At 48.6% G+C, this 18,377-nt stretch overlaps 1 protein-coding gene across 4 annotated transcripts in view; it reads right to left on the bottom strand.

Moving 5' to 3' along the window:
* VAC14 (VAC14 component of PIKFYVE complex) overlaps window positions 1-18,377 on the bottom strand; it is a 1,997,670-nt gene that overhangs the window by 1,724,383 nt on the left and 254,910 nt on the right. The window lies entirely within an intron of this gene.

Raw genomic sequence — 18,377 nt, 5'->3', positions numbered from 1 at the left:
GCACCTCCGAGAGGCTGAGTAGTTCCGAAAACCATGGCCTGGCCAGCCACCATGGAGCTATCAGAATGATGAGGAGTCGGTGAGACTCCTTGGTCTTGCGAATTACCCTGTGGATCAGGGGGGTAGGCGGAAAGGCGTAGGCTTTCATGCTGGTCCACTGGAGATGAAATGCATCGCCCAGAGAGCCGGTGCCTGACCGTGCCAGGATGCGGACTGCGGACACTTTTTGGTGTGCCAGGTGGCAAAGAGATTCACTTGTGGGAGACCACACTTGTTGAAGATCTCCTGAATAACACTCGTTAGCTGCCACTCGTAATTGTCCGTTCCTAGCCTGCCGAGCCTGTCCGCCTCCAGGTTGGATTCCCCCGGGAGGTGGACTGCTGAGAGGTAAATTTCGTTTTCCAAAGCCCATTCCCACATGCTGATCGCCAGTCTGCACAGAGGAGGGGATCTGGTGCCTCGCTGCTTGTTGACGTAGTACATGCTGGTTGAGTTGTCTGTCTGGATGAGGACAACCTTGCCCTTGAGAAGTGGTAGGATTGCTCTGAGCGCTAGCCAGATGGCGTTCAGCTCCAACCAATTGATGTGGTATTCCTGCTGTTAAGTATTTCAATCAGGCGATACACCCCGGTATCAGCCTAGTATGCAGTGCACAACCAAAATGCGTATATTATTATATATATAGGTTCAATCTTTTGAGTGATACACCACTCATATCACACCCCTTTTCAAATACCCCGGGTCACGATGGACCAGGAATCAGACTGGTTGATAAGGGTAACATGTATTTATTTATTTAAAATTCAAATCAAACATACTTTTTATAGGGAGCAGCAATCACCAATATGGCGACAATAAAAGATAAGAAGGTATGTAATGCACTTAAATTCACTCTTTAGCAACACAGATGGAAAACATCAGAGAAAAGAACGCTTTTGGCTTGTTTGGAAAGATAGCACTTAAGTTAGGATTTCCCCCTGCAATATTCCTCAACCCACAAAAGCAGCAGGTAATAAGGAATAGAAAACAGAATTTGTATCTAACCTTCCCTCCCCAAACAAGAGAGAAAAATGGATTTGAAACCCTACGGTTTAAAATGACATTTTGGAAATGGCTGAATAAAACACTGAAAATGTGCAGAAATCCCTAAATCAGTACAAATTTCTATGGGAGCAACATTGGAAAGATACTAGCAGTCATAAGCAATAGTTTGAGCAAAAATAAACAATTCGAATTTGAATGGAAGGTTGAAAATAATTTAGAATAAAAATCACACAACTTTGCAAAGATGTTGATTCCGCCTAAAATTAACCAAAAGTATTTTTTAAGAAAAACGGGTGAAATTTTGAGTGCAGTTTTTGGGTTGGGGTGTAGCTATAGGTCTTAGGTATAATCTAGAGTTGAAATGAGGTCGCTAACTATTAAACTGAGGGAGATATGCAATGTAGAATGAGGCGTTTCTCGAAAAATCGGGTAGTGAAAACAGAAGAGAAACTCAGTTTGGATAAGAAAATATTTACTATAATTTTACTCTAGACTAGAGCATTTCGGCTACAATACCAAAAGAGAGACACGGTAAACTCTGGAGTTGATTCATGACTTCAACCCCAGATCCCCAGCGCCTGCCCTGCCGGAACCAGTTGGATCACTCGAAATAGGATTGATAGTTTAGGATTTACACAAGATAAAAATGACTAAAGAAATGGCGCTTAGCAAGATAAATCAAAGACAGGATTGCAATAAGGATTCTGACAATGTTACAAGTGATTAAGGTAAGGACAGGATGGTTTAGAAATTGGAATAGGAGAAGGCAAGGCAAGCTATGCTATGGTTTTCTATGATTCCTATTAATACTTATAGTCCACTTTAATTTAGGATTTTGGACCGTCAAGCTCTGGATCACCACACGGATCTGGTCTAACACAGGACAGCCGGACAAAATCAGCGGGCATGGACTGGATACCAGGTAGCACTTCTGGTTACTGGTTACTGGATACTACAGATCATCAGGGTCGGATAGGAGCAGCACAGTGAGTGGCAGCAAGCCAGGCTGGATTAGGATGCTTCACATGGGTTTTTGGGATTTTTTTATAGAATTTGAGGGCTAGCTGAAAAGGGGTTCAGCAATGCATAGGCCTTGGCTTTGTAATGAAAATCTGGAATCAGGATCAAGCAGGATGAAGAAATCAGGAACAGGACACCACACAGGAATTCAGGAAGAAAGTCAGGAATCAGTGTCTACCTGTGTGTTGTCAGGGGCCCTTATTTATCATGCCAGATGACATCACTACAGTATATGGTAGGGGCAGGCCTACTACCCACACCCATAATGCTAGGATTGGGCCAGAGCATAGTTTCCGCCTTGCCAACGGCTGATTGGATCACAGAAAAGGGATGTCCTGTTTATGGGGTGACTTTTACAATGTCTAGAAACCTCCCGTGGCTACTGAAACCAAAATCTAATGTTGCCACAATTACATATTTATGCAGTTATAACCTCTGAGAAAATCAGATACACAGGTTACATATTTAGTGTGTCATATTTCAATCCAAACCCCAAGTCTGTGGGACCTGGTTTTGCCTTTCTGCTACATTTTGGCAATTTTAACCATGACAGATTTGGCCCAAAATTCCCCAATTTTGTACCCAGATGTGCATTTACCCCTGGAATGTGTGTACAAAATGTTGTTCGCAACATCAATACTTTGCCCGCAATCTGTCATTTTTTACAACTTCTGTTCCTTATGTAGTAATGAGTTCTACCAAGTTTTCAAAGAAAGAGCATACAATTAGATTTAGAACTACTAACTTTTAATATTTTCCTCATTCTTGCTGCAAAGTTGAATGTCTTTAAAGTTCAGTTGCAAAAAAACCTTTAAAACCAAATGTCACTTGATCCGTTTTTTCCTTCCCCCCACCTACCCCAACTGGAAGCCGCTGTCAATTCCTTTGAAACAGGATGAGGGGCCTCTCTCTTGATTAAAGGTTTTTATTGCCCCTCACACTTGACAGGTGAGAGTCTCATACTGATATTGTCCCAGCCTGGAGCAAAGACGAATGTCCGTTGAGCTGGGTAAGTCCCTTTGTACTGGTGCATTCAAAGTCCTCCAAGCTCACAATTAGCGCTTTCCTGTTCCAGAAGTTTATGAGGTGTCACCCTTTCTCAGGGCTAGCAACTGGCAGAGCAAGTTTTTTTATATAGTTTGCCAACTTAGACTATACATTGTAACATCTTGACTTAAACCTATGGAATCACAACAGTTTATAGATGTACTTTTACCAGCAACAAATCCTTTAACATTTCTAAATAAGCAGGCCTTTACCCAACAATTTACTTTTAAATAGGTGATTTTCTCTCTTTAGTCATAAAAGGCACATTTTACTATTTCTTTAAAATCGTTTTCATCGCCAGCAAATACACACTTTCTGCAGCTATAGTTCTTTTCTTGAGTGCTGGAGTTATTTTGCAGTGGGATACATTTAACAGGCATCTATTTAGAGTCTTTATACTCTTGCAAATAAAATAGACGCGTTTCCTGTGTAAGATGAAAAGAGAGCCCCTGGTTGATTTTTTAAAGATACTTTTGACAGAAGCTGTCATTCAAATGAGGCCCGGTTCCTCAGAGGCATAATGAATGATCCTGGGCATTGCAGGGCCTTTTTAACCACAGTGGTTCACGCAAAATTGATGAATTTAGCGCCAAGCAGCACTTTTAATGTTAAAAAAATGTCATTTTAAAGAGGCATTTTGGGTTTACAGAAAAGTAATGCTGCCTCTTTCACTTCACTCCATGTTAAATGTTGCAGAGCACACTGGCACATTCCTACAGTGAGTACTCTGTTCCACCCCACCTGAAATGTGGGTGGCAGGGTTGTGCAGCCATTTTCTGGTTGTTGCAAAAACGCAGTTTAGAGATCTTGGCGCGCACAGGAGTCAGTGTGGCCATTTTGCTGTTTCTTGCCCCAATGCAGCAAGTAATGTGGTAAGGCACATTTGAGTGGGTCAATATATCCCACACTGCTCCTGTCGGGACCAGGTGCCATGGACCGAGAGCTCGACCAGGGTGGCTCCCCAGCCCTCGAGCGAGGAGTCTGTGGTGATGGTGGCCTGCGAAGAGGGCGGCCGAAAGGGCTCGCCCGTCCGTAGGTTGCAGTCCATGGACCACCAAGTTAGGTCCGGGTGGAGAGCTGGAGGAACGTTGATCGTCTCGGACTGCGAGCCCCGCTCCCGATTCCATGATTCCGCGAAGTGCAGCTGAATCCTTCTCATTCTTAGTCTCGCGTGTGGCACGGCTAGCAGAACTGCTGCTAGTAGACCCAGGAGATGTTGGTACCACCATGCCGAGGTCACCTCTCTGCTGAGGAAGTGGGCAGTGGCCCTCTTGACGGCCGAGATCTTGTCTTCCGATGGGAAAACCCTCTCGGAGCACGTGTCCCAAATGAGTCCCAGGAATGTCAGTCTGCGTAGGGAGCAGCTGTGACTTCAAGAGGTTGAGTGAGAAGCCCAGGTCGTGCAGTGTGTTCATAAGGGCATGGGACGAGTGGTGAACCGCTTCCGGAGATGTAGCCCTGTCGAGCCAGTCGTCGAGGTATGGGTAGATGTGGAGGCCCTGCGCTCTGAGGAGGGCTGCTACAGCGTTCATGAGTCTAGTAAAGACCCTGGGGGCCAAGTTGAGGCCCAACGGAAGGACTTTGTATTGGAAATGGTAGCCTAGGATTCTGAACCATAGGAAAGACCGATGGGGCTGCCAAATTGGGACGTGTAGGTACGTGTCCTTCCGGTCCAGGGAGCACATCCAGTCTCCCTTGTCCATTGCCTCCGCTATTAAAGCTGGCATAACCATCCTGAATTTTCGCAGGGGTAAGGAGAGGTTGAGGGTGGAAAGGTCCAGCACAACTCTCAGGACCGCCCGGTTCTTCTTCTGAATGGTGAAAATCCTGGAGTAGAAGCCGAACCCTCGCTGGGAGACAGGAACTTCCTCCACTGCCTGGCTCTCTACAAGCGAACGGATCGCTGCCAAAAGAGTTGCTGTCCCAACCTGTGGGAGTGGAGGGGAGGAGGGAGGAGAGGCTAGGATAGGAAGGCGGTCCCCCGGGGATACTACGGAGAGGATCCAGGGGTCCGCAAAATTCTGGTCCCAGAATTGTGCATGGAGAGCAAGCCTGCCCCCCCACCGGATACACGTGGACCCGAAAGGGAGTGTGATGCCTCCTTTCCCTCAGAGGCTGAGGAGGGGGATTGGAAAAAGCCCTTACTCCCTTTTTGTTGTTTGCACTGGTTCTGAGACAGCAAGCAGTATGGCTGCCTGAATCTGCGTTCCTGGAAGCTGCAGAACCCTCCATATGTATGAGCCTTCTCCAAGCGCTGCTGAGATTGGGTGGATGATTTGGGTGTGGTTTTAGTAAGAATGGATAAAGACTTTGCTGTTTGTTTGCCGTTCTTCTTGTCCAGCTCTTTGTCCGTAGAGGAATGGAAGAGGTCCCCCCCCCCTCGAACGGTAGATCTAGAATACGCTCCTGGACATTCGGGTTGAACTTTGTTGCCCGGAGCCAGGCTGTTCTCCTCATGTCCATGGCAATGCAGATGGCACGGCCTGAGGAATCGATATGCGCCACTGTGGATTCCATGAGGTCATGGGCCACAAGCTTGGCTTCCTCTAGCCCCGCCTTAAAGCGAGATTGGCATTGGGTGGGGAGTCCGGGAGGAAGTCCACAATTTCCCGCCATAACTGTTGGTTGGCGGCCGCCAGCATGGCATCTGCGTTGGCCTGACACAGGTGCAAGGAGGCGTTGGAGTAGATCTTCTTGCCGTATGCCTCCAAGATCTTCTCCTCCTTGCTTAGCAGCACCGCAGAGGAGGAAGCTGAGGATGACTGAGGCTTGGAGTATAGTGATGCCACAGCGATCACTGAGTAGTGTGGCTGAGGATGGGTCGAGATAAGAGTGTATCCCCCTCCATCTGCCTGTACTTGGCGTCCAGGCGTCGGTTGACCGGTTGGACTGAGTGGGGCTTGAGCCAACCCTTCTTGGCCATGGAGACGACATTGGTTTCTGGGGGCCAGAGACAGCGGCTGCGCCGGGGGCACCGGCGGAGGCGCTTGTGGTGCTGCTAGCATTGTAGGGAGGACCTCCCTGATGGCGTCCTTGAGGATAACCCCCATCCAAGGTGACTTCATGAGCCCGAGGAACCTCTTGAAGAACCCCTCTTCACTGGCCAGAGTGTGGTAGGGGGTACTGACGGGGTACCCGGGAGCAGCTGGAGCCGCTGCATACCCTACCCGTATGGATGCAGTGGAAGGCTGCCTTGCGCATAAGAAGGATAGGCTGTAGGCCACGTACCTGGTTGAGGCCAGTCCCACCTTGACACTCGTTCTTCGCCGAACTCCTGGAATGGTGTCGGACAGTGCCTATAACTTGTGCGGCAGCCATCTTGTTGAGCTGCCTACCACGTGCCTGCAACGTGTTGCTCGGCTCGCTGGGCCCAGCCACCAAGATTCTTGCGTGTGGATCACGAGGCCTACCCTGTTCCTCGAGCCAAGACCCGGTAGGTGTGACACCCTCGACCCGGGGGTCAGTAGAGCTGCATTTAGGCGCCCCCTCAGACGTATTGCTGGTACTAGGGCGTAGCCCCTCAGCCATATTACCGGTACAAGGGCGGAGTCCCTCGGATGACAATCTGGTACAAGAACCTTCCGGTCCCTCAACACTGCCACCGGGAGGATCCCAGGATCCCTCGGCCCGAAGGCCGGTAGCTGCAGCAGCTTTGGTGCACGTGCTGGTACAAGGACCTGAACGGTCCCTCCCGCATGGGAAGGAGGCACCTTTGCGGGGTGCAATGGAAATTTGTGGCCCTACCTTGGGCCTGGCTCAGTGTTTCACAAAGTTCTTGAGGTCCACTTGAGGCGACTTCTGGAAGAGCTCCCCACACCTGGCCAGTCTGTTCTTCAGCGATTTCGATGACAGCGAGCCACACGCTGTACAAGCTTGCCAACCGTGGTCTGGGCCAAAATACATAGGCAAAGGGCGTGGGGGTCTGAAGTTGCGAAGAGCCTGTTGCAGGACGGACACCTTCTGAACCCTGTGGAAGTCGACATGCGCCGGGGAGGATCGCGACGCCTGAAGACTGAGTACCTGAAATAAAAAGACAAAGAAGTATCTGCACATGGAATTACATGTTCAAAGCCAAACCCAGGAGCGCTGATGAATTCGGCCCGTTCCCGTCAACATGGAAAAGGGGACAGGTGTGGCGCTGGAAGGCACAGTCAGGGCAGCACATGCTCCATGGGCCGTGGCCCTGCACGCCTCTAAATTTAAAGGGGAAGAAGGTTTTTTCTGGTGAAAAAGGTTCTGTCTCCCGTCCTTTGGAAGGGACGCCCATGCAATATGGTGGAAAGGGGACAGGATGTAATAAGAGTATGAGGTTGACAAGATCCTTGACACTAAGGTCAGGAACGGTGTCCGTCTGTATCTAATAAACTGGAAAGGGTACGGTCCCGAAGACCGCACTTGGGAGCCTACTCACCAAGTTCATGCTTCACCACTTTTGGCTGATTTCTGGTCTTCTCGTCGAATGAGGCATTCTTTGGGAGGGGGTACTGTCATGATTGCGCATTCCTCCACTGGTTCTAAGTCACGCCTTCCTCCTATGGGTAACAAGGGGTCTATCCGCACAATAATAACACACACTCGCAAGTTCCATTCTCGCCCACATTTGTACACCATACATAGAAAAACAAGTTACTTACCAACTGGTAACTTTCTTTCGACTGGATGTTCCTCCAACGTATTTCACACCTTTGACATGTAATGTCCACAGCTGTGCACTTCAGAAACTTTTTTCGCAGAGGTCGATGTCTCTCGAAGCCTCCGCCGAGGACTAAGTTACTGGATGTTATAAATAGGGCGCACGGTACCCATAGGTTCAGTTTATGTTTTTTCTCCCAGAACGTGTGGCACCAATCCAATGCCTGATTGACAGCATAAATCCTTGCGGAAACATAAGCTGCAATCGCATAGGAAATTCTCCAGAGGGGCAGGCTGGGAGGACGATGTGGAATACGTTGGAGCAACATCCAGTCGAAAGAAAGTTACTAGTTGGTAAGTAACTTGTTCTTCGAATGGATTGTGTCGTCCAACGTATTCCACATCTTTGACAGACTCCCAAAGTAGTACCAGAAAGTGGAGGAGGGAAAAGAATTTGGAGAACCCAATCAGATGGCGGAATAAAGAACCACCTTACCAAAGGCCATATCCTGACCATGGATCGTATCCAGGGAGTAATGTTTAACAAAGGTCTGGATAGAAGCCCATGTGGCTGCATCACAAATATTCCTAATAGGAACTCCCTGTTGAAGGGTTGTGGAAGTAGCCACACCCCTAGTGGAGTGAGCCTGGAAACCATCAGGAGGGTCCTTACCAGCCAATCAGTAACACTCGGTAATGGTGAGGATAATCCACCTGGACAGGGTCTGTTTGCTAACAGCCTGACCCAGGCAGTGTCCAGTATATCCCACAAAGAGTTGATCGTCCACTCCGACCCTGGACATCCTAGAAATCTAAAAGCTCAGAGCTCTCCCGGGATCCAACCTATGGAGTTGTTCCTCTTCCTTACCAGGATGAGGAGGGGGATAGAAATAAGGAAGAACCACTTTCTGGCTGAAATGAAATTCAGATACTACCTTAGGTAGAAAGGAAGGACATACCCAGAGTACAACCCTGTCCTTGTGGAACACAGTACAGAGCGGGTTAGATGAAAGTGCCTTCAATTCACTCCCTCTGCGAGCGGAAGTAACCGGAACCAAGAACACTGTCTTGCAGGGCAATAACCTCAAAGGACAAGAGTGCAACGGTTCAAACAGGGCACCCATTAGACATTTCAAAACCAAATTCAAATCCCAAACCGGCAACCGGAAAGGAGACGGCGGGAACACATTAGTCAGTCCTTTAAGAAATCGAGAAATCAAAGGAATCTGAAAGTAAGAACATTCCTCAGACAAGCGCTTAAATATAGACAGCGCCACCAGGTAACCCTTAATGGTACTGATTTGAAGTCCCCTGCGGGCCAACGAAAGCAAGAAAGACAAAACCATAGGAATGGAACACTGAAAAGGATCAACATTTTGCCCTCTGCACCAGTTGCAAAACATACGCCAACGGCAACGGCACAGGGATTTTGTTGCTGGCCTTCTGGCCAAAAGCAAAACCTCCATCACATCATCCGGGAGGTCACAATCCTTATATCTCAACCTTTCAGATACCAAGCATGAAGGTTGAGAGTCCTGACCTCTGGATGGACAACCTGACCCCCCCCCCCTCCCTGTCTCGAGCAGATCCTCTCGGTATGGAAGACAGCGTGGAGGGCAGATGGACATTTCTAGAAGGTCCGGGTACCACGCTCTCTGGGCCCAATCTGGAACAATGAGGATCATGTAGGAACCGAACATCCATAACCTCCGCAACACTTTAGGAATGGCGGGGACCGAAGGAATCACGTACAGGAGTGGGAATGACCAATCCACTACGAACGCGTCTCCCAAGAGGTAATTCCCTTGAGCAGAATCTCTTGCACTTCCGGTTGGCACTGGTGGCGTAGAGATCCACTTGTGGGTTTCCCCAAAGGTTCAAAGATCTCCTGAAGGACTTCCTGAGCCAACTCCCACTCATGGGAGCCCGTGCTCTGCCTGCTCAGAGTGTCCGCCGCTGCATTTCGTCTCCGGCCAGATGAACTGCCAAGATCAAAATTCCCTGCTGGATGGTCCAGAAACAGAGCTGCATTGCCACTCTGCACAACGGGAGTGACCCTGCCCCCCCCCTGTTTTGTTGAGGTAATGCATGGCCACTGTGTTGTCAGTCATGATCAGGACACACTTCCTCAGCACAGACGGCAGCAAAGCCTTCAGGGCAAGCCTGATGGCCTGCAGCTCTAACAGACTGATGTGGATTTTGGACTCCGACAGAGACCAACGACCGCTGGCGGTCAAGTCGTTGGCATGAGCGCCCCAATCTGTGAGGGAAGCATCCATCACTACAGTCACCTCCGGCCACGGTTGCCAAAACGGCTCCCCCCTCTTCAGGTTCCCTTCGTTGGCCCACCACAGAAGATCCTGGGAGACCGAGATTGGAATCTGAACGGGATCCGCCATCTTGCCTGAGAACTGCGACCACTGAATCTTGAAGACCCATTGCAGGGATCTCATCCTCAGCCTGGCCTCTGGCACCAGAAAAATGCAGGATGCCATGAGGCCGAGCAACCTTAAGAATTCGAAAGCCGGGAGACTCTGGGCACGTTGAAACCTGTCCACCATCTGCACAATGTGATGAACCCTCACCTTGGGAGGCGAGCACTTCCCCAAGGACGTGTCCAACACAGCCCGATGTACTGGAGCTGTTGGGAAGGTGTCAGATGCGACTTATTGAAATTGAGGGAGAAGCTCAGACTGTGGAGGGGGCAGCAGGTGAGACCGAGGTGAGCCGATGCTTGCTCGGGAGAGCGCGCACAGATCAGCCAGATGTCCAGGTAAGTGTAGACGTGAACCCCCCCCTCGCCTGAGATACGCTGCCACCACCACCACCACCATTAGCTTGGTGAAGATCCTCGGGCGGAAGTCTATCTGAAGGGCAGGACCCGAAAGTGAAAGTGCGAGTCGCCAGCCGCAAACCTCAGGTACTTCCTTTGCTTTGGCTATATCGGCACATGAAAGTAAGCATCCTGTGGGTCCAGAGACACCAACCAATCCAGAAGTTGAAGGGCATGGTGAACTTGAGTAAGAGTGACCATCTTGAACTTGTCCTTCCTGAGGAGTTTGTTCAATCAACGCAAGTCCAGGATGGGTCTCAATCCACCATCTTTCTTTGGGATAAAAAAATAAGGGGAATACCAACCTTTGTTCCTCTCCGCTACAGGCACGAGTTCTATAGCGCCTTTCTCTAGCAGGGTCAAAATTTCCTGCACAAGGAGCAGATCTGGAAACTTCAAAGACAGTTTCCCTGGTGGATTGTCGAGAGGCCACTTTAGGAAGGAAAGGCAGTAGCCGTGGACTATTGTATCCAGTACCCACTCATCCGAAGTAATGGCTCGCCACTCTTTGAGAAGCTGAGATAGTCTGCTCCCAACCGGCGGACCATGGGACATGGCCTCATGACTGTTTTGGAGTGGCTGCGGCAGTGCCTGAAGGCAAAGAGGCAGCTACCTGAGCGGCCTTGGCACCTCTATTTCCCCGACCAGCACGGGTACTTTTTTGCTGACCCCTTTGACTGGCGGCCCCTCTCGTTCTACCAAAGGAGGAGTAGTAACGAAAAGAACCTCCCCTCCACTGCTGTCCCCTAGGTTGACGCACAGCTGCGTTTAAAGATTTTACCGCAGCTTTCGAGGTCTGCAACCTCTCAAGGCTCTCGTCAGCCTTGTTGTCAAACAAATGTGCGCCATCAAAGGGCATGTTCAAAAGACGGGCTTGCACATCCGGGGCTAAACCCGACTTCCACAACCACGCAAACCTGTGTATAACGGTGCTCGCAGCCATGGACCGGCTAACACTGTCGGCCGTGTCCAAACCCGACTGAAGGGATTTGCACATGGCATCCTTGCCATCTTGCATGAGAGCAAGGAACCCATCCCTTTCTTCCCCCTCAGGAATATGCTCAGCCGCTAGAGAAACTGTTGTACAGAGTGTGTGAAAACCTTGCTAAGGCACAAGTGGAGTTGGCCGATTTCAATGCCATACTCCCTGCAGAAAATCCCGAGAGCCTGGGGTACGCCACCTGCCTCGATGTGGCCGTAGCCGCCTGAACCACCAAACTCTCGGAAGTGGGGTGAGTGGATAAGTAGCTAGGGTCGCTAATGGAAGGGCAGTACTACTCTGTCAATGATTTGTTAACAGCAGGAAGGGATTCCAGTGACTGTCAAGCAGCCGCCACCCTTTTCTGTAAAGTGAGATGAAAAGGTAACACCAGGTCAGAGGACGGACCTTGTCTAAGATGTCCGTAAAATCATCTTGTACAAAATCTTCAGGAAGACTGGACCAGCCCAGATACTCTGTGACCCTAGCCATGAGCTGCCTGTATGACGACTCAGCATGAGCTCCAGGCTCAGGCCTGCCAGATTCCACTTCCGGAGAAGTGTCCAACCCAGTGGCATCATGAAGGGTTTGCCTTAACTCCTCCAATTGACTGTCTCCAGAAAAGACAGGAGCCACATCATGGCCAACAGGGTCCTCAAAGTCAGACCTTTCTTCCTTCTCATATATGTCATCCAGAGGGAGGTGAAAACCTGGCCTGGGGACAGAAGAGGGCCTGTAGTCCACCACTGGCCTCACAGACTTAGCAGCAGCCTTCCTTGGAGGATCCACCAGATCAGGGAACGCCAACAGTAAATTTCGGGCAAAAATCCCTGAAGGCGTCGAGGGCGCCGAAGGCTTCGACACCGAGAGCGTCGACAGCTTTGGTGTCGAGAGCGCTGAAAGGCTTCGGCATAGACAACGATGTCGACGGCGCCGATGGCTGATAAGAAGGTAAAGCCTCGACGTCTGAGTCGGACGGACAGGGCGTTTTGTCCTGCATAATTTCTGACCCAGTTTGTCTACATGGAAACCCTCACTGAGTAGATTTGGAGTACCCTTGTGTCCTCGGTCTTCCCGCTTCACACGGACTTGAGACTACTTGTGTGTGTTTGCGGCACCTCCCTAGTCGTCCTCGTTTCGTCAGTTCAGGCCGTTGGACTAGAGACTTTCAACCGCTCAGGCGTCCTCGTGCTGTCTGGGTCAGGTCCTTGGAGGTTGGTCAATATCATTCTGTGCCTTTGCTGCTTCTTACCTTGAAGTCGTCACCCGGGGCGAATATTCTGCAAACCACAGTAAGACATCCACCCATAGTGTTGCATTTCCCACACATTGGTTATCCTAATCCACACCCTTCTAACACTAGGGTACATGTATTGCATATCTTGAAGGTATACCTTTGGAAGGGACAAACCAGTAGACGTTACCTCTTCTTCCAGCATTCTGACATCTTCACCAGCCCTCATGCTTATTACTGGAGGTTAGTCCGGGCTTCTTTGAGACTATTGTTAATCATCAGAGAGTAGACTAAACCAGTTATCTATTTTCTCCTTAGGTAGCCTGGTGTTCGTTGGTTCCATCCTTTCAAGGAATAGATCCTACTGTCTCATTTTCCTTACAGACAGTAGGTTATATTGCTAGGGAGAATCCGTCGGCTACACTATGAGTGCAAGTAGAGACGGATTCTGACATATGGATACAGAGAACTTTTTATCAATAGCATCCAGGAAGGTATGCAGCCTGTAGTATTAAAGCAGGACCGTATGTAAAAAGGTACGTGGATCCCAGAACAGAGAGTACACAAGTGCTGAAGCATGGCTAGTGGATGCAGATTAGAAGATACCAGGAATGTGTCTGTATCCAGAAAGACTGAGATTAGGAGTGGGATATGGTTTTCAAATAGAGTTTAAGGATTTTAAAGATGCGGCACACTCCAAACCAGGACTCTTTCTACTGGCCAGGGATGTGGCACACAATAAAACGCTTTTAAGTTTATTACATTCAGATTCAATATTTGAGAAGGCAGCCAACCCATCTCACACCCCCCCTTAACGTGCATTCCGTGTCGCAATGGACCATGAACCAGGCCGGTGTGTAATAATGAAATATTTATTTATTTTTAATTTTGAATAAAATCAAACACATTCAATATAGGGCAGCAATCGCCAATGTGGTAATACTTACACAGTAAAATGATAGGATACACTTACTTTAACCTTCTAACATAAGATACACAATTTAATGAAAGCAAGATTACTTTTTGAGTAGTGCTTTTAAATGGCATCACAGTTAGGCATTCCCCCTCCAACACTCCCTCAACCCCTTGTTAACTAAGTTTTGTGTGGGTGGAGAGGAGTAGCAAGGAGTCAGGTATACTAGGCAAAAAATCAGCATGAAAATCCGACCTGCCACCCATTAATAGGAGGCCAAAATCGGATTGAGCTCCCTTGAAAAATGAGCAACATGGCACTCGGAATTACAGAATAGTTGTTTTTTTTTTTTAAATATATTTTTATTGTTGTTTTCTTATGTTTTTTGCTTTTCAACAAGTTTCAAATAGTGCATGTCAATTACAATAATGCTTGTATCTTAGATCGTTCTTAGTGTTGATAAACTTCAACTGGCAAAAAACATAACGAAAAAAGATGACTTGCACATAAGTACCAAATTGACACTTGTGCCCCCCCCCTTCCCTCCCCCCACCCTCCCTCCTTTCCCCCTTTTCCTCCTTCCTTCCTCTGGTTTCGCTCTAATACAGATGTGGTCGAGTCCTATCAAACAGATTATGTGGTGCTTTTTTCAACTTTTTCAAGTAAGATCTTTCGTGTTGGGTGCAGTGCTCAAATTCTTACTTAGTTGGCTATCCTGTGTGGGTTAGCTAGCCGGTGGGGGCAGCTTTCTATATGTTTCTCGGGCAGCCATATCGTGTTTATGTTTCTCTTAGATTCTTGGATTGCTGCTGTGAGGCTTTCCATTTCAAAGATGGCGTGTGCTTTAGTGACCCAGTCGTTCTTTGTGGGCAGGGATGGGGATTTCCATTTTATTGTCAGACAGACCCTTGCTGCTAACATTAAATTGCGGGGCATATGTGTGAGTATTGCATTGGAATCCTCTCCGTCTGGCTCTACTCCGAACAGGACTAGGATTGGAGTTAAGTTCCTGTGTATTCCATCTATGGCTTGTATCCAGCCCAAGACCTCCTTCCAGTACGTCTGCACTACTCGGCAGCTCCACCATTGATGCCAGTAATCACTGGTTTCACCACATCCTCTCCAACAGAGTGGAGACGTACCGGGAAACATCCTGGACAGTCTTTGGGGGGTATAATGCCATCTGACCAGTAAACGTGCATTGTGCATTTTATATTGGACTGAAATAGATGATGTCCACACTGCTCTATAAATGGTGTTCCAGGTTTTCGGTTGTTCAGTGAGGCCTAACTCTTGTTCCCACCTGGCTTCAGATTGGGGGCGTTTCAGACAACCCCTCGTGAGCAAGGCTTTATACATACGTGAGATCAGGCCTTTCATTGTTTGGGGGACGCTTACTATCTGCTCAAATGGAGTGAGGGGGCGTTTTAACTTTGTGCCCCACCTGGCATCGTTCAGGGCACCTCTTAGCTGCAGATATAGCATAGGGGTCACCTCGTTTCCACGCATTGGCTCTCTCGCTTCTTCGTAAGAAATAAATGTGCCTTCTCTCCACATTTGGCCCACCCGCGTCAACCCTGCGTCGAGCCAAGGCTGAAAATGCTGTACCTCTGCTATGAGATCACGGATGGGAGAAGCCCAGATGAGACTGAGAGGGGAGGGCCATGTCGTGACACCTTCCATTTTTCGGGAAGGGCGCCATAGAGACCATAAGACTTTCAGAATTGGGTGTTCTCTTATCCTACAGGTCATTGCTGGTAGAGGAACCCACATCCATTCTCCCAAAGTGACTGGTGCAAAAATGTCGTTTTCTATGGCTACCCATTGTTTTTCGGGGTTTTCCCAGAGGTGGTCTGATAATACTCTGAGCTGAGATGCCCTGTAGTACTCTTCTAAATCTGGGTATCCCATGCCCCCTGACTCTTTGGGTTGAATCATTGTGGAATATGGGATTCTTGGTTTCTTGTCGGCCCAGAGATATTTTAGGAGCGCTCGTTTGACTTCCGCCATGAATGGCTCCGGTATTATTATGGGGAGGGATTGAAACAAGAACAATAAACGAGGTAGGACGTTCATTTTTATGGAGGTGAAGCGGGCTGCCCAGGATAAGGGTAACCTCGTCCATCTGTGTATGTCTGCTTGAATGGTTTTCCATAGAGGGACGTAGTTGGCTTCGAATAGGCCTGATATGGGAACTGTTATGTTTACACCCAGGTATTTCACCGAGTGGAACTGCACCAAGAATCCCCAGTCCGCCTTCAATTGCTCTAGTGCTGCGATGTCCGGTTTTAGTGGTACCGCAATGGTTTTTTGCAGGTTGGCTCTAAAGCCCGAGAGAGCCCCATAACGGAGTATCTCTTGAAAGAGGGCGGGTATGGATTCCACGGGTCGGGTGAGGTATAATAGGATATCATCCGCAAACATAGCTAATTTGTATTCCTCTCCTCCTCGTGGAATTCCGTGAATCAGGGGGCTTGATCTTATGGCCTGGGCAAATGGTTCAATAATTAATGCGTATATTAAGGGGGATAGCGGACAACCCTGCCTCGTGCCCCGTGTAAGGGTGAATGATGTCGAGGCTACACCATTAATAGATACTCTAGCTTGAGCAGAATGGTAGAGTGCTTTGGCCCCTTGGATCCATGTGCTTCCCAGGCCGACCCATCTTAGTACTGCCCGTAAAAAGGGCCATTCCACGCGGTCAAATGCCTTCTCGGCGTCGATCGATAGGAGCAGGGGGCCTTCTCCCGCTTCTCGCAGTGTCGTCATGAGATCCAGGGTCTTCCTGATATTGTCTGCTCCCTGCCTTCCCCTTATGTACCCGACCTGGTCGGTGTGGATCTGCTGTGGCAAGACTACCGCCAACCGTGCCGCCAAGATGCTAGAGTAGATCTTGGCGTCTACATTAATGAGGGAGATAGGGCGATATGATGAGCATTCCAGGGGGTTTTTATTTTCCTTTGGAATGACAATAATTATGGATTCAGTAAACGATTTAGGTGCCTGGCCCGTCTCCAAAATTGAGTTAAATAATTTAGTAAGGAATGGGGTCAAGGAGGTACTATTAGTCTTATAAAAGGCCGGTGTGTAGCCGTCTTGTCCCGGTGCTGAGCCCGCTTTTAGGTTCGAAATCGCTCCCTGAACTTCAAAGGTGGTGATTGGATTATTTAGTACTCCTAGGTGTTCTTCCGTTATTGTTGGTCGGGGGAGAGCGGATAAATATGGGTTTATAGCCGGGGTATTCTCATCTCCTTCTGTTGTGTATAGTTCTGAGTAGAACTTAGCAAATCGGTTGACTATGTCCTGCGGAGCAGTGAGGGGGGAGCCCGATTCATCGTTAATCTTATGGACTGCCCTTTCCGCTCTTTGTTTTCTAAGTCGGTTTGCTAGCATTGTGTGGGCCTTATCCCCCTTCTCGAAGAACTTCTGCTTTAGGTACTTAAGCTGCGCGAGTGCCTTGCCCTGCCATATGTCTCTCAATTCTCCCCTAAGTCCCTTGATTTGATCTATTAAGTGTACCTCGTGAGTTGGATTCTGCCTCAGAGTTTTCTCTAGAGATGTTATCTCTGTTCTCAATTCCCCCTCTCTGAGCTGCCTGAGCCTTTTTTTGGCTACTCCCTCTGCTATGAGGAGCCCCCTAATTGTGGCTTTTCCTGCCTCCCATACTGTGTTTAGTGGCATGTCATCAATGTCGTTAACTTCAAAATAATTAGTGATGGCTTCTGCCAGGGTCTCTTTAAATATTGGATCTCTGCACAAGAAGTCATTACAAATCCATCTGCGCTCGGGTTTGGGCAATGGGCCGAGGTTTAACTCTACAGTGCATAAGTCATGGTCTGACCAGGCTACAATTTCTATGGTGGATTTCAAGCTAGCACTTTCCTCCTCTGCTCCCAATAATATATAGTCTATTCTTGAGAACGTTTGATGCGGGGGAGAGTAGAAGGTGTATGCCCTGTCCTCTGGGTGTGTTGTGCGCCAGGAGTCAATTAGGTGATGTTCTCTTAACAAGCTTCGAAATCTATCGCCTTGTAGGTGGCTGGGGGGATGGACATTCTGTGCCACTGAGAGCCAATCCTTTTCTCTTTCTGCCGCTACATTGAAGTCTCCCCCGCAAATCAGGGTGCCCTCTCGCCAGTCCTCTAGGAAATCAAGCAATGGTTCGATAAAGGTGGACTGGGCTTGATTCGGGGCATATACAGAGCAGAGAGTAACCTTATGTGTTCTCATCCTGCCTTTCAGAGCTACGAACCTGCCCTCTTTATCTCTATGTATGTGGTCTATTTGGAGGCTCAGGGATTTCCTATATAGTATTCCCACCCCTCCTTTCTTGCGCGGGCCTGATGCCCATATTGAGTCTTCCATGTCCCTGCCCACAATTTTACGTTCTTCCCCTTGGGTATATTTCGTCTCTTGGATGAAAAGTATATCAACTCCGGATTGTTTAAATTGACGGGCTAACATTGACCTTTTTGAGGGGAGTTGAGGCCCTTAACATTAAGGGAACCGAAGACGATTCCATAAGTTCTAGCCATACTGACCAGTATGGATCTTGTATTGTGCCCCATTTATCTGTAGCTTTTGAGATGGCTCTGTTTCCCACACCTGTTTTTGGTTATTGCCATATTGAGGAGGTCCCCCCATGTGTAAAGTATTGTAACGTGTCAATTATTCT

Source organism: Ambystoma mexicanum, chromosome 1p, assembly GCF_040938575.1.
Source record: "Ambystoma mexicanum isolate Mex_15411 chromosome 1p, UKY_AmexF1_1, whole genome shotgun sequence".
In the NCBI taxonomy this organism is placed as follows: domain Eukaryota; kingdom Metazoa; phylum Chordata; class Amphibia; order Caudata; family Ambystomatidae; genus Ambystoma; species Ambystoma mexicanum.
Note: the sequence above shows the minus strand (reverse complement) of the source record. Positions and strands in the feature narration are given on the sequence as shown.